Source organism: Theropithecus gelada, chromosome 5 (assembly GCF_003255815.1).
Source record: "Theropithecus gelada isolate Dixy chromosome 5, Tgel_1.0, whole genome shotgun sequence".
NCBI classification, from domain to species: domain Eukaryota; kingdom Metazoa; phylum Chordata; class Mammalia; order Primates; family Cercopithecidae; genus Theropithecus; species Theropithecus gelada.
Window position 1 is genome coordinate 3,623,365 of NC_037672.1, and position 16,351 is coordinate 3,639,715.

Sequence of the window (16,351 nt, forward strand, 5' to 3'; positions counted from 1 at the left end):
CTTGCAGACCTTCCTCAGCCTCCCAGGGGCCTCCACCCGGCCTCCCTGTGTTCGTCGAGGTGTCGTGCTCATCAGCCTTCCTGGCCTCCACTCAGGGTGGTGCTTCCCTCCATTAAAAAGTCTCCTTGCACGTTTAATCCTGCTTGGTGTCTGCTCTGCAGAGGACCTGGAATAAGACAGCATGAAAACGAGAGTGAGAAGGGCTATGTGGGTGGGAGAGGGGTGTGAGGCAGGCGGGAGAAGGGTGTGACACTGGTGGGAGAGGGGTGTGAGGCGGGCCAGAGAGGGGTGTGAGGCGGGTGGGAGAGGGGTGTGGGTATGAGGTGGGCAGGAGAGGGGTGTGAGGCGGGTGGGAGAGGGGTGTGAGGCGGGCGGGAGAAGGATGTGACACTGGTGGGAGAGGGGTGTGAGGCGGGTGGGAGAGGGGTGTGAGGCGGGTGGGAGAAGGATGTGACACTGGTGGGAGAGGGGTGTGAGGCAGGCGGGAGAAGGGTGTGACACTGGTGGGAGAGGGGTGTGAGGCAGATGGGAGAGAGACACGGATGTGGGCAGCAGAGGGGTGTGAGGCGGGCGGTAGAGGGGTGTGAGGTGGGCGGTAGAGGGGTGTGAGGTGGGCGGGAGAAGTGTGTGCTGCGTCCCCTCACTCAGCTCACCCCACACCTGGGCGGCCTCTGCCCTGGCTTCCCTTTCTAACCTCAGCGCAGAGCAGCAGAGAGTTCAGTGGCCATTTCCGTGTTGGATTTCTCTTCTGTCTGCCTCTGGGATTGAACTGCATGACTGCAGGGTGTGTGTCCTGCTCACGGCTGTATCCTGTGAGCCCAGATGAAGCCTGGTAGTGCGGGGCACAGTGAATGCTCTGTGAGTGAATGAGTGAATGAGTGAATGAATGGATGAAAATGCCAAAGAGTGACAGGGGCAGGGAGAGGGAGTGACTAGTTTTGGGAGAGTGACCAGGGAAGGCCTCTCTTGAGGAGGCTGTGTTTATTCTGAGACTCCTGTCCAAGTGAATGACACGGGAACAGAAAACCAAATACCGCATGTTCTCGCTCATAAGTGGGAGCTAAACATTGAGTACAGATGGACACACAGACACCGGCCCATTTGTGGGTGGAGGCGGGAGGAGGGTCAGCATAGAAAAACCACCTGTTGGCCGGGCACGGTGGCTCACGTCTGTAATTCCAGCACTTTGGGAGGCCGAGGCGGGTGGAACACGAGGTCAGGAGTTTAAGACCAGCCTGGCCAAAATGGTGAAACCCCATGTCTACTAAAAATACACAGAAAAATTTAGCCAGGTGTGGTGGCAGGCGCCTGTAATCCAAGCTACTCGGGAGGCTGAGGCAGAGAATTGTTTGAACCCAGGAGGCAGAGGTTGCAGTGAGCTGAGATCGTGCCACTGCACTCCAGCCTGGGCGACAGAGCAAGACTCCATCTCAGAAAAAAAACAAAAAACAAAAACAAAAAATGCCAACCAAACACAAAACACCCATCTGTCGTACTATGTGCAGTACCTGGGTTATGAAATAATCTGTACACCGAGCCCCCCTGACATGCAGTTTACCCGTGTAACAGACCTGCACGTGTATGTCCCTAGAACCTCAAATAAAAGCTGGAAGGAGAAAAAAATAAACAACAAACAAAAACTATGTGAGACTCCCTGAAGGATGAGAATGGGTTCAGCAGGGCCAAAGGAGCCTGCGCCGGGCCCGCGGTGGAACTCACACCGCTGGTTCAAGACATGGAAGGCGGCCAGGGAGGCTGGACACAGACTGCAGGGGAGCGTGCTGTGAGAAGTTCGGGGAGACAGGGCCTGGGAGGCCAGGTGAGGTGTGGGCACAGCCAGGGATAAACACCGGTGACCCGAGAGGCACAGGAACTCACAGTCAAGTGGCCAAGTAGCGGCCATGTTTGCGCTGCACTTCGGAAAACGTGACCAGTAAGGAAGCAACAAGCCTGGAGGGTCCTGACCATTATTACTCAGGGTACAGCATGTCCTTCTCTCTCTGCCTTGTCCCCCACATCTCAGGGGGGCAAACCGAGCAGGTGTGTGTCAGCCGAGGAAACCCTTGATCTTCTAAGGGGACTGCTGGCCATCCTGCCCCGTCTTTGCCACAGGGAAGACGGTATCCTTTTGCCCTGGAAGATCAGCCAACTTCTGCGGGGAGAGGAGGGGCCGCAGGTTTATTTCTGGGGAATGTGGGCAAATCTGTAGACCCAGAGGGGAGGCTTTGCTCTCCTGGATGCCTCCAGCGGGCTCTGGCTTGCAAGAATGTCTCGTGCACACATTCTTCCAGTGCCCCGTACTTGGGAAAACACTGAGAAAAGCCGGAATTAGGGAGGGCGGCCTCCTGGGCATGGGGGTGCTGGGCAGGTGGAGGGAGACGTATGGAATCTTCTGGTCTCCAGGCAGCTGCGCAGGGCACCGGTCAGCGGGATCAGTCAAGGAGGTTCAGAGCAGGATGGAGGAAGCACTCCACGGATTTCCAGCAGAGAGGGTTTGATGCAGGGAGGGAGATGGACCCCGGGACCCTGGAGCTCGCGCCCCTGCTGTGTCTGCTGCAAGTGCTCTGGGGGGACACAGCCCGACCCAGCGTCGCCCCGGCCACGTGCCCCCAGCACCAGCCCCCGGGCCTTTTATATGCTTCTGGCACGCTGCCTGTCTTCCAGTGCCATCAGGAAAGGCTCGGCGAGCTGGGCCTCACTGGACGGCATACCCCTCCCGCTGGAACAGCGCAGATGTGTTCCACCCTCCAGGGCAGCCTGACTGCAGGACGAACGCCCCCGCCCCGCAGGTGCCGGCACTTCACAGCTCACGGAGCCCTTCGACCTCCCCGGCCTAGGCTGACCCACTCGGCGCCCCTGGGAGGAGATGCCGGTGCTGCCTGCAGGAGGGAAACCTGGACTCGGAGGGGTGCAGCGGCTTCTCCAAGGTGGCCAAGCTGCCTGGCCCTTGCTCGTGAATCCCGAGTAGCCCCTCCTGTCACTGCCACCCACTGCTCTCCCCGGAGGCCTGTGTGTCCTTTGTTCTCTCCTGAGAATGGCTGTGGCCTCCTCCTGTTCCTGACAGGGCCTGGTGCCCAGTGGCCCATATCAGAGTTCAGGCCTGAGGGGAGGGGGCGTTTGTGCTAACAGAGGAGGCAGAGGGCAGCCTGCTAGAGTCTGGCCCTGCAGCCACCTGAGCTGTCCCCTGGGACCCGTGGCTTCATGACTCTGACCTAGTGGATGGTATCTTCATGGTCTGAGTGGGAACCAGGTTTGATCTCAGAGTGCCCGGGACACAGAGTCCCTGTCCTCTGGAGGAAGAGACAGTCATCCCTTTTCGTGCTGACTGGCCCCAGGGCAGTTCCTGCTCTTTTGGATCCAAGGAGGGACAAGCCTGGTTGCAGAGGAGGGCTGGGCTCAGGAGAGGGAGATGGGTGGGAGGGAGGGAGGAAGAGAAAGAGAAGGAGGAAAGGGGGAGAAGAGGAAAGGGGAGGCGAAGTAGGAGGAGGAGGAGGAGGGGGAGACTCAGGCACCCCCGGCATTGCTGTGGCAGACTGGCCCTCAGTTTCCCCATCAGTAAATGAAGAGGCGGGGTCAGGTAGCCCAGGCCCCCTCCCAGGTCTGAGACCTGCGCATCAGGCTGTCTGTGTTTGGAGGAAGCTGGGGATGGCAGCTCCCAGCCATGAGCTCGGCCTTCATTCACTGTGCTCATTCATTCACCCAGTGAACCTCCCGAGTCCCTTCATGAGGGTGGCCTTGCGGGGACACCATCAGGACCCAGATTCGGGGAGCACGGTGGGGACTGGACTTGAGGCTCTGGGTGGGACCTGACTTCGGTCTCGGTCTCTGCCCTGTCCTGGCCCTGGGACCATGGGTGAGCTGAGGCAACTCAGTTTCCTGGTCTGTGACCCCAGGCTCTGTCCTCGCCCTGTCACCCCCCATTGCAGCACAAGTTCGAGGGTGCCAGCTTGAGCGGCCTCCTGAGGGCCTTCTGGGGTTAAAGTCTTCAATCCTGAGACTGAGACCAGGGCCGGGGAGGAGGCTCAGCCCCTGTGGACTTTCTCCTCCCTCTTCGTGGCTGAGTCTTGATTTATAGCTGGAAGGGCAGACGAAGGTATCCTGCTGTATACACAACCCTGCTTGACCACATCCCAGGTCTCCTCCCTCTGCGACGCCACAGCAGGGGCGCCTTCCGAAAGCCCTCTGGATTGAGGCACCAGGATCTGTGGTGGAACCCGCCTGGGAGTTGCCAAAGCCCCTAGGACCCCAGCACATTGACCCGGGAGCATCCCCGGGTCGTTTCTGCCTGGAGAGGAGCAGAGGCCAGGCTGCTGCCCTGGGAGGCGAGTGTCACGCCTGGGAACACAGCAGGGACCCCAGGGAGGGACAGCGGGTGTTTGCTCCCTGGGCTCTGCCTGCTGGTCCTGGCAGCAGTCCTGACTGCTGCAAAGGCTGTTTTTTGGTGGCTTCCTCAGGGTCCTCACTGTGCTCTCAGTCCCAGCACCGTCTGCTCTCTTTCCTGGTTATTCGAATGACCCGGCTCCTGTTGCTGTGTCCCGGGTCCCCGCCTCCCCTGAGATGGACTCTGTTCAGGCTAGACTGCCTCGAGGGACCCACTTCAGTCTATTTATGGCAGAAAAGGTTAGCTGGCTCCTGGGAAATGTCAGGGGATAAGTCAAAGCTGGCCAGCGGCAAGGCCCAGTGACGCCCTGTCATTTTATGACTCCCTTTCCTTAATCAGTCGAAGAGAAAAACAAGCGATGAAGGATTTTCCATGGCAACCAGAGAAGGGCAGTGTTCTCTCCCTGCCTGAGCTTGTTTTAAGAGGAGGAGTCTGGCCAGAGGCTGCTGACCCTGGCCCCAGAGGCCAGGGGTCGAGTGTCCTGGAGTGTGACTCCCAGGCACCCGGGCTTGGGTTGGGCCCCTGGAGCAGGCGCAGCTAATCTGGCCAATCTACTCCTTCACACTCATGGAGCAAATGGGGTAACAACCCAGAGAGGGGCAGCCCAGGAAGCGAATTTGTAGAGCCTGACCCTCTGAGAGAGCTCTCAGAAGGATACTAGTCTTCTAAACTGGAAACTTATTTATATAATAATAGTAATGTTTATAATAATAACTTATTATTAATTCCTTCACTATCCACCCACCCACTTACTCACCCACTTACCCATCTGTCCATTCAACTCATCAACCCCCCTCATCCAGCCAGCTTCCATCCTTTCATACATCCATCCACCCACCCGTCCACCCATTCATCCTTCCTTTCTTTCATCGCCCACCCATCCTCTCACTCATTCATTCATCCATCCACCCATCCATCCATCTACCCGTTCATCCACCCATCCATCCATCTACCCATTCATCCACCCATCCATCCATCTACCCATTCATCCACCCATCCATCCATCTACCCATTCATCTACCCATCCATCCACCCATCCATCCATCTACCCATTTATCCAACCATCCATCCACCCATCCATCCATCTACCCATTCATCCAACCATCCATCCACCCATCCATCCATCTACCCATTCATCCCCCCATTCATCCATCTACCCATTCATCCACCCATTTGTTTATTTACTCACTCACCCATCCACTCATCCATTCATCTTCTCTTTCTTTCATCATCCATCCATTCACCCATCCATCCATTCATCCACATATTCATCCACCCATTCATTTATTCACTTATCTATCCATTCATCCACCCATCCATCCATCCATCCATCCCCCTGTTCATCCACCAATTCATTTATTCATCCATCCATCCACCTATTCTATTCACCCACCTATCCATTCACCCTTTCTTTCTTTCATCATCCATCCAACCATCCATCCATCCATCCATTTTTCCATCCATCCATCCATCCACCTATTGTATTCACCCACCTATTCATTCATTCACTCATCCATCTATCCACCCATCCATCCTCCCTTTTTTTCATCACCCACCCACCCACCCATTCATTCACTCACCCATCATCCATCCACCCAGCCAGCCAGCTTCCATGTTTACATCCAACTACTCACTCAGCCATTCACCCACCAACCTAACTAAACTTCTTTCCTCCCATGTAACACAATACTTATCCACCCATCCATCCGTCAACCTACCCAACCACCCCATAACACACCCACATCCATCCCTTTATCCAAATTTCTGTACACATACTTATCTACCTCTCCTGTACCCATATACCCATGACATCCACTCACCCATTCATGCATGATCCTCCTGCACATTCACTCACTTACCCATTGACTTCTTCACCTACTTATCCACTACTCCCCATTCACCCATACAGTCATAAAACTTCTGTCCATCCATTCTATCCACCTACTCAAACAACGACCTATCAACCCATCTACCCATCAGACTGTGGTCCACCCACCCATCCACCCATCTATCCATCTACCCACCCACCATCCATCCTCTATCCACCCATCCATACATGCATGCATCCATCCATCCATCCATTCATCCAAACACCACATATCACTGGTATGACCTTAGCAGCTTTGTCCACAGATTCCCACTCAGCTTTGAGATTTGGATCATCCAAATTTGCTTCCTGTGCTGCCCCTCTGGGCTGTTTTCCATCTGCTCCATGAGTGTGAAGGAGTAGATCAACCAGATTAGCTGTGCCTGCTTCAGGGCTCCAGCCAAGTTTGGGTACCTGGGAGCCACCCTCCAGGTCTCACCAGGAACACTATGCCAATCATGGAGAAGTTTGATAAATGCAAATCCATTTGAACCCCCTGGGTGGGGTTTATAGATGTGCATGAAAGGAACGGGATCAAGTTCTATATGGGGTCAAGGGCTCAAAACCAAACTCTAAGATCTGGAGTCCCTATAACAAAACATAAATAGGTTTCTGCAAGTCCCGTCTGTGTGGTAGATGAAAATACCATCAGCACACTGACTGATAATGCTAGTATTTTCTAACCTCCAATTACCTAGATAATGCTTCCCAAATCTCTTGGTTGGTTCCTTAGTGAAGAAACATGTTTAAACCCAAGGGAATATTTAGAATTAGGTGCAGAAATGTTTTATGGTATCAACTTTCGGTATTCATAGTTTTGTGTGAAGGAATCTGGGTATGTTTGATATTATAAGCATTTGTGATGTTTAAGAGATTTTGGGTTATTAGAAGGACAGTTCAGCCTTTTAATTAAAATTTGAAATATATACTTAATTACTTGAATTAGACTTATGACTATCAGTTGAAATCATAAAGTTTATGTAGAATGTTGGGACATTTAAGAGAATCTGTTTCATCATATTAAGAAGTTATGTTTTTAAATTTGAAAGAACTACTTAATTTGGAAAGATTTGTCAGGCAAGATCTAATATATTAAGTTTGTTAATGTGATTAAGTTTTTGATGGTGTTTTATTAAGTAGTAGGACCTGCTGCTAATGAGAGAACTTTTAGAAAGAATTTTGAGATTTCTTAAACTTATAATGATAATATTTGTAGATTCAGCTCAATAGTTTAAGGGAGAAAAACATACGTTTCTGATTTTGTATCATTAGTACATGCAAATTTTAATTTTTTAAAACCCAAAGTAATTTCTGAATAATCTATCATATGCGCAAAAAATGCCTTTGGGGACATAAAATAAATATCACATTAGCACCATGCCAACTTATTCTTCCATCCATCCATCCATCCATCCACTCACTTATTTACCCTTTACTCTCCCTTCTCTCTATCCTGCTATCTACCTGTCCTTTAACATTCCCACCTACCCACCCATTTATTCATCCATCCATCCATCCATCCATCTGTCCGTCCATCCGGCCGTCCGTCCATCCATCACCCACCCACCCACCCATCCATTCGTTATTCATCCACCCATTTCCATCCTCCTATCATCCATCCATCCATCCATCCATCCATCCATCCATCCATCCATCCATCCATTTATCTACTTGTCCATTCATCCATCAACCTATCTACCTAGGAAATATTTATTAAAGGACCTAGTAGGCAGCAGACACTAGAAAAAAAGTACCTACACCTAAAGGGGAGCTGCTTCTGGACCCACAGACTTTTCTGACTTCTCATTGTTGGGAGAGACTGGCCCTGTCCCTATGCTCTGTCATTTTTCTTTGGCTTTGCTATCTTGTCCCCTACAGTGATCTGGTGATCATGAGCACAGTGGTTAGTGTGTGGGCTGTGGTACCAATGGCCTTGGTTCAAATCCCACCCCACCCACTTTCTCGCTGGATGACATTGGTCCATGGAGACAAAGGAGCACTGACCTCTTAGGCTCCTGGTAAGGGCCATGGGTCAGTGAGTGTGGGTGTGTGTGGGAGCAGAGCCTGGACTGTGGCCTGCCCCTGCCAACACTGCCTGTGATGAGCTGCAGCCAGGCATCCTGCTAGATGCTGGCTCATCCCGACATGTGTGTGCATTAAGGCGGGGTAGCCTCTGGGGATTCTGGACACAGACCAATGTCCTACTGCAGCTGTGAAGGGAGCTAAGTGGAGCTGAATGTATTGCTCTGGGAAATGAAGAGAAGGGAGTGGCTTTCCATGGTGAACAGCCTCTGCCTCACCAAAGGGAATCCAGTCTCCCTGGGGGCTTTCCTCTAAGCTCTCCCTGCACTGCCCTCAGGGCCCGACAGGGCCAGGTCTGGGCTGCAGGGACTGACCAGGAATAAATGAGCTGGCCTTGGAAGGCACAGTAGACAGCCCATCCCCATAGCTCCTCCCTGGGAGCACAGGGCGCAGAGAGGCCTGGGGAGAGGCTGTTTGTGTCCCCAACGTGGGTCCCTGAGGTAGGGCCCCAGCCCTGGCTCCAGATGGGGCTTGAGAACCAGCCGTCTTCCCTGCGTTCTGTGGGGCTGCCCTGGTCCTGCGGCCCCACGGCCCCTGTGGTCACGTTAAATGCTTTCAGCTCCAGGTTCGCCTGAGACCCTCTGCCTGCCTGTCCTGAAGTCTGCTGCCCTGTGGCGTGGAGAGCTCCCACTGTCCCCATCCACCACCATCTGCCAAGCCCATGGCCCCTCTGGTGCCAGGAGCCTGCTGGTCACTCTGCCTGCCCTCTGGGAAGCCTGGTGGGGATGGTCCCCTGGATGATCCCTGGATCTTCAGAGCCTGCCCCTGCCCCATCCAGCTGCCTCCTCCGGGCTCTCACAGTGGGCAGGGCTGGTCCCGAATTATGTTCTAGAACAGGGCCAGGCACAGGCTGCTGGTGGTGGGGGTGGAGAAGGGGGAGCGTGGTGCAGGCACCAGGCAAAGCCTGTTTCCTGCCGTGGGGCTTGGGCAGGTGCAGAGCCAGCCAGTCTGAGATTCTTCTGTAAAGGAAGGGGACCAATATGTCCCCAAAGGGGGCTGGGGTGGGGGGAGCTGGAGTCTGAGTCAGTGGGGACAGGGGCACACTGGAGGGTGATCAAAGCAGTTTCTCCCTTTTCTGTGACCAGTGCTGTGCCACGCCTTGGAGGAGAAGGGGTGCCTGCCTGGGCTCCTTCCTGGGCTCCTGTAAGAGAAGGTGCAGTGAGGGGACTGGTCAGAGATGGTGGGAGCCCTTCCGGTGCAGGGAGGTGTCTGCCAGGCACAGCCGCAGGGCCTCTGTGGCTGTCACAGATGCAGCCCCATGAGTGACTCAGCCAAATTAGATGGCTTCAGGGAAGGCCCTAGCCCCCACGTTTCTGGTCTCTCGGCAGCCTGGTCCCAGAACTGGGTTCACCCCTGGTCCCTCTGCACTTCTGCACCTGGACTCTTTCTGCAAAGGGCCAGACAGACCCTCTCCGACCACTGGGCAGAGCAGGGCATCCTTATAAACAATATGATTTTATTGCCATAAAGCGAATGGCACACACGAATGGTAATGTGAGCCCCTGGAGTGACACGCTATTGCCACCGCCCCAGAAACTTCCTGGGTTCCTTCCCTCTCCCCTTGGGAACCACTCACCTGACTTTTGGGGTAATCATTTTCTGCCTTTTAGTTCCAATTTTCCCACTCAGGTAGGCACCCCTAAACAGGTGCTTAGCTTTTGTCTGTGTTTGAATGCCACCTGATGGGATCACATCCTGGGAATGCTTCCATGACTTGCTTCTATTGCTCAGCCTAGGCTTGACGATTCCTCTTTGCAGTTGTGTGTAGCTGTCGCTGTTCATTTTCCTGGCTGTGTAGTATTCCATGGTACGCCTGCACCACTGAAGAAATGCTGCTGTGACCACTGTAAACATTGGAACCATCTTTTCCAAGCAGGTATTTACAGAAAATAGCCAGAAATAGAGCTACTTTGCCAGCAGTCTGGACAGCTTCAACTTTACTAGATACTGCTGAATGATTTTCTAAAGTGCACACCCAGCAGCTACCTATAAAAGGTACTGCTGCTCCACATCCTTGTCAACACTGGGTTTTGTCTGAATTGAACATTTTTAAACTTTTTTTTTTCCTTATTAGAGATGGAGTCTTGCTATGTCACCCAGGCTGGCCTGGAACTCCTGGGCTCAAGCAATTCTCCAAGCTTCCTGAGATTTTACCATTTTGATGATTTGCATTTCCTTGGGAGGGAATGAGGTTCTGCATCTTTGCTTGTGTGTATTTGCCATCTGGATTTCCTTTTATGTGAAGCACCTGTTCAAGTCTTTTGTCCGTTAAATATTTTTTGTTTTTTGGTGAATAGTTACGAGAGTTCTTCATATATTTCCTAAGTGACTCTTTGCCAATTATCTGTCCTGCAGACATCTTCTCCCAGTGTGTCTTATCTTTCCATTTCAACGTGGTATCTGATGAACAGAATGTAGTACATTTCAATGAAGTCCAATTAATTCCTCTTTTGCTTTATGGCTTGTGCCCTTTGTGTCTTGCTTAAGGAATGTCTCCTTACTCTGAATTCAGAAGATTTTCTCCTTTATGCCTTTCCAAAAGATCTGTGGGTTCGTCTTTCATATTTAATCCACCTGGTATTGATTTTTGATTTATAATTATTTTTTCTCAGCATTGACTTTTGTGGACAGTGCAGAGCAGGAGTGTAAGTAATATTTTTCCCTCTGTGGATAATCAGTTCTCCAAACTGATTTTAAATGGGACTGTCTTGTCCGCATCAATCTGCCTCTCTCCTCCAGCGGCCAGGCTTGCCCTGTGTCCATCTGGTATGCCTTACCTGTGCACCGAAACCTAACTGTCTGCTTTGCTAAGGCTTTAAGGGAAATCTTAGGGAACAGAAAGACCAACCTTCCCACTTTTTGTTCTTCATTAAGAATATTTTGGCTATTCCTGGCTCTTTTTTAAAAAGTTAAAAAAAATCTTTATTGGACACCAGAATCAGAATAGATTCACAGCGATGCCTGCTCTAATTCCATGTACATTTTAGAATCATCTTGTTAAAGTCTACTAACACACACACGCACACGTATGCACACACGTGTGCACACACACGCACATACACGCACACACGCACACATGCATGCACACACACATGCACACACACATGCACACGCACGCACACACGCATGCACACACATGCACACACATGCATGCACACACACGCACACACATGCACTGCATGCACACATGCACACACATGCACACACGCATGCATACACATGCACACACATGCACATACATGCACACATGCGCACACACATGCATATGCACATGCATGCGCACACACACATGCACACACCACTTGGGATTGTGATTGGCATTGTAGTGGCTCTACAAATCATTTTGGGGAAAAACTGGTATCTCTGTAATATTATTGAGTTTTCCAATCCATGTATGTGTTTATTTTTTGAAAACAAATATGTTTTATTTCTCCATTTATTTAGATCTTCGTTAATGACGTGCAGTAAAATTTCGTATTTTTTCTCTGTGTATCTTGCACGTATTTTGTTAGGTTTATTCCTCGATGCTTCTTGCCATCTGTCCTGCTGTAATAGTCTCTGTGATGGTTAATTTTATGCCAACTTGGCTGGGCCACAGTGCCCAAGTACTTGGTCAGGATGTTGCTGTGAGGCTGCTTTTCAGATGAGATTCACACTGAAATCAGCTGACCTTCAGTGGGGCAGAAGGCTCGCCATAATGTGGGTGGGTCTCGTCCAATCAGGTGAAGGCCTGACTAGAACACAGGCCGACCTCCCCAAGGGAAGAGGGAATTCTGCCAGCAAGTGGCCTTTGGACTCAAACTCCAACTGCTCCCTGAGTCTCCAGACTGTCGGCCTGCCCTGCAGACTTTGGACCCACTACGCCTCCACAATTGTGTGGGTCAATTCCTTAAAAAAATCAATAATCGAGGCCGGGTGTGGTGGCTCACATCTGTAATCCCAGCACTTTGGGAGGCCAAGGCGGGTGGATCATGAGGTCAGGAGTTCGAGACCAGCCTGGCCAACATGGTGCAACCCCATCTCTATTAAAAATACAAAAATTAGCTAGGCGTGGTGGCGGGCACCTGTAATTCCAGCTACTTGGGAGGCTGAGGCAGGAGAATTGCTTGAAACTGGGAGGTGGAGGTTGCAGTGAGCCGAAGTTGCACCACTGCACTCCTGCCTGGGTGAAAGAGTGAAACTCCATCTCAAAAAAAAAAAAAAAATCAATACTCTCTCTGTGTACACAAACACATGCACACACACATACGTGCACATGCGTACACACACAGGCACATGCAGGCATGCACATACACACACATCTTGTTGGTTCTGTTTCTCTAGAGAATCCTAACTAACGCAGTATCTTTTTTGTTTTTGTTTTTTTTGAGACAGGGTCTCACTGTGTTGCCCAGGCTGGAGTGCAGTGGCACGATCTCGGCTCACTGCAACCTCTGCCTCCTAGGTTCAAGTGATTCTTGTGCCTCAGCCTCCCAAATAGCTAGGACTACAGGCGTGTGCCACCACATCCAGCTAATTTTGTATTTTTAGTAGAGATGGAGTTTCACTTTGTTGGCCAGGCTGGTCTTGAACTCTTGACCTCAAGTGATTTGTCTACCAGGGCCTCCCAAAGTGCTGGGATTACAGGTATGAGCCACCATGCCCAACCCTAATACAGCATCGTTTAAAAAGTTATATTTTCTTTTTTTTTTTTTTTTTGTTGCTCATATATGGCAATACAACAGATGTTTGCATTTTGGTTTGTATCTGGCAAACCTGCCAAACTTATTAACCCAAATGCTTTATTTGCAGCTCCTTCTGAATTATTCTTGACAGAATCAGACAGACCTGTGGCCAGCCACCCTCTTTCCAGACTTTACTCCGAATTTTCCTCTCTCTCCTTCTGGGAGTCAACGTGGATGTGTGCCAGACCCTTTCTGCCAGCTTCCCCTCCTCCCATCTTCTCCTCCGCACTTTCTGTCTGACTTCCGGTGCTGCATAGAGGACAGCTTCCGCTTCCTCCAGGCTCATCTGTCCTCTCCTCTGCTGTGTCTGCTCTGCAGTTAAATGCATTCATTGCCTTTGAATTTCAGTTATGTATTTTCATTCTAGGAGATCTTCTCAGGGTGGGCGTAGTTATTTTTTGCATGTTTTTGGTCCTTGAATTTCTCGTCCTCTGTGTGTGATAAGGCCATTATCTGATTATCTGAATTCCTTTTTTCTTGAGTCAGTCTCGCTCTGTCACCCAGGCTGGAGTGCAGTGGCGTGATCTTGGCTCACTGCAACCTCTGCCTCCCAGGTTCAAGCAATTCTCCTGCCTCAGCCTCCCAAGTCGCTGGGACTACAGGTGCATGCTACATGCCCGGCTGACTTTTGTATTTTTAGTAGAGACTGGGTTTAACCACATTGGTCAGGCTTGTCTCCAATTCCTGATCTCAGGTGATCTTCCAGCTTCAGCCTCCCAAGGTGCTTGGGGTCCTGTGGTACAGAAGGGATCTGTGTTTACTTCTGCCGTGTTCCTGGAGGCCCTGTCAGTCCCTACTGAACTCTAACCTGACTCTTGGAATAAAGCTTCTTTGTCAGTTTATCAATACTTTAAAGAAATGTTCACATCTTACCCAGGATTTATTTGATTTGATTTTGTTGTGTGGGAGGCATAAGTAAAGGTCATGGCCTGCCATAGCATAGGAAAATGGAAGCCGTGGACCTTGTTTAAAAGGAGGCGTCGAATGTGAGGAGTTTCCCATTCCTTAGGTGGTGGGTGAACCTGTGCTCAGAATAGCCCAGATGGCTCTGCCAAGGTGGGAACCACACATGAGAGTCCCAGATGAGACTTCCGGCTTTCCTGCCATGGTGTGTGCCCAGGTGGTTCTCATAGGACACTGCCAACAGTGACAACAAGGAACACAGCTGCAGCAGCGGGGGCCCTGGGCAGGCGGCCTGCCCTCACTTAGGCCACCATGTTCCTGTCTAAGTGTGTGGGAGCCTGGAGCTGCCATCACTGCTGCTTTGTAACTGCGGACACCGAGGTTAAACAGTTTGCCCCTGGTCCCCGGGCTGGGATTTGGCTGGGCTGGGCCGGCTCAGCCCCTGCAGGGTTCTCACCTCTGCACCTACCTGAACCTTCCTCTCATTCTCAGCTTCTGGTGAAAATGGAGCTTCTGCCCCAAGGCCCCGGGCCTGGCAGGCCTTCCCTGAACACCCCAGCACAGAAACAAGAGGCAGAAAGGTCTCAGCAGTGGGCAGTAAAGATGTCACATCCACCTGGTCAGGCCACTGTGGTCTTTGGAGATGGCCGTGGCCTCACTCTCATGGAGCTGGGAGCTGCTAGATGGGCTCCACCTCATGGCTGTTTGTAGCAGAAGCAGGGAGAGAATTTGAGACGCGGCAGAGGCCTGAATCCAAGGAAGTTCCTCAGAAAGTGCAGGGCCCCTCGGAAACAAGGGCCCCTCAGAAACAAGGGGTCCTTGGGTCCTCCCGGCTGGGGAGAAAGCCTGGCCCACTGCCATGCTCTTGAAACAGGCAACTTCTGAGGCTTCCATACTCCACTCCCAGGCCTGGCACTCCTGGCCTCCCTGGAGGGCCCAGTGTCAGGAGGGGGCCCAGGCATCACTGGCTGCCTGCCTACCTCCTCACAAGAGGAGGAGGCCTGGGCCCAAGGTGGCCATGACCAGCCAGTCCGGGACTCCTATGGGCAGCACTTGCTCTGCCACCCTTCCCTGTCACAGGGGCAAAGAGGCACAGGCCAGGCCAGAAGGGTGGAGTGTGAGGAGATCATGGCTTTAGAGCTGAGAGACACTGGGGTGGTGGAATAATGTCAGCAGGGTTGGAAATGGAATCAGAAAACAGGCCCAGGAGTCACCTCATGTGGAGCATGTAGATTTCCTGGTGCACCTGTTCTCCCAGATGAGACTTCCTGGAGCACCTGCACTCCCAGGTGAGACTTCTTGGTGCACTTGCACTCCCAGCTGAGACTTCCTGGTGCACCTGTACTTCCAGGTGAGCCTTCCTGGTGCACCTGTTCTCCCAGATGAGACTTCCTGGAGCACCTGCACTCCCAGGTGAGACTTCTTGGTGCACCTGCACTCCCAGATGGGACTTCCTGGTGCACCTGCACTTCCTGGTGCAGACTTCTTGGTTCATCTGCACTTCCTGGTGAGAATCCCTTGCACATCTGCACTTCCTGGTGCACCTGCACTTCTAGGTAAGACATTCTGCTGCATCTGCATTTATGGGGGAACTTCCTGGTGCACCCATACTTCCTGGTGAGAATCCCTTGAGCACCTGCACTTCTAGGTGGAACTTCCTGGTGCACCTGCGCCTCCAGGCACAGACTCTCAGGTGAATTTCCAGGCAGAAGAGACCTAGGCTGCATTCCACAGGTGTCTGGCTTTTTTTGACCTTGGACCTTGAGTGCTGTCTTGGGAGGTAGGCTTTTCCAGGGTCTGTAAGGATTGGGTAGGGTGGACAGACATGGTAGTGGCAGGTGCAGAGGAGGGACATGCAGACATTTGACATGGAGGGGGAGGACAAAGCCACCTGACCAAAGGTATCCCAGTCCCAACACAGCCAGGAAGCCTAGAATATGTGGAGGGGCAGCAGTGTGGAGGGTCTCCTCTCCCCCGCCCCTACTGCCCTGCCGCCCCTGTTTGGAGGTGAGCACCCGGCTGATGCTGCTCCCTCTCCTGGCCTGGCTCCGGCTCCTAAGCTGTCCTGTGGTTCTGCCTTCCCACTGGGCTTGTCCCCAGGGAGGAGAGCCCTGGCACAGTGACAGGAAGGTCTGGGGCTGCCAGATGGCCCATCCCTCAAGTCACCATATACAGGGCGTCTGGCTGGCCCCTGGGTCTCTGGGGTGTGTGTTAGCGCAGTTCAGCGAACCCCTCTCCTTTGTGGTGGGGTTTCTCAGTGCGCCAGGCTAGGAGACCCTCGCTGGGGAGGGCACCAAGCAGTGCCACCTGGGGTGGGGGCGTCAGCCAAGCCTCAGCCCCTAGGTCCATGGCGTGACAGCTAGAGACATCCCCCATGGGTGAATGTGTTGTTTT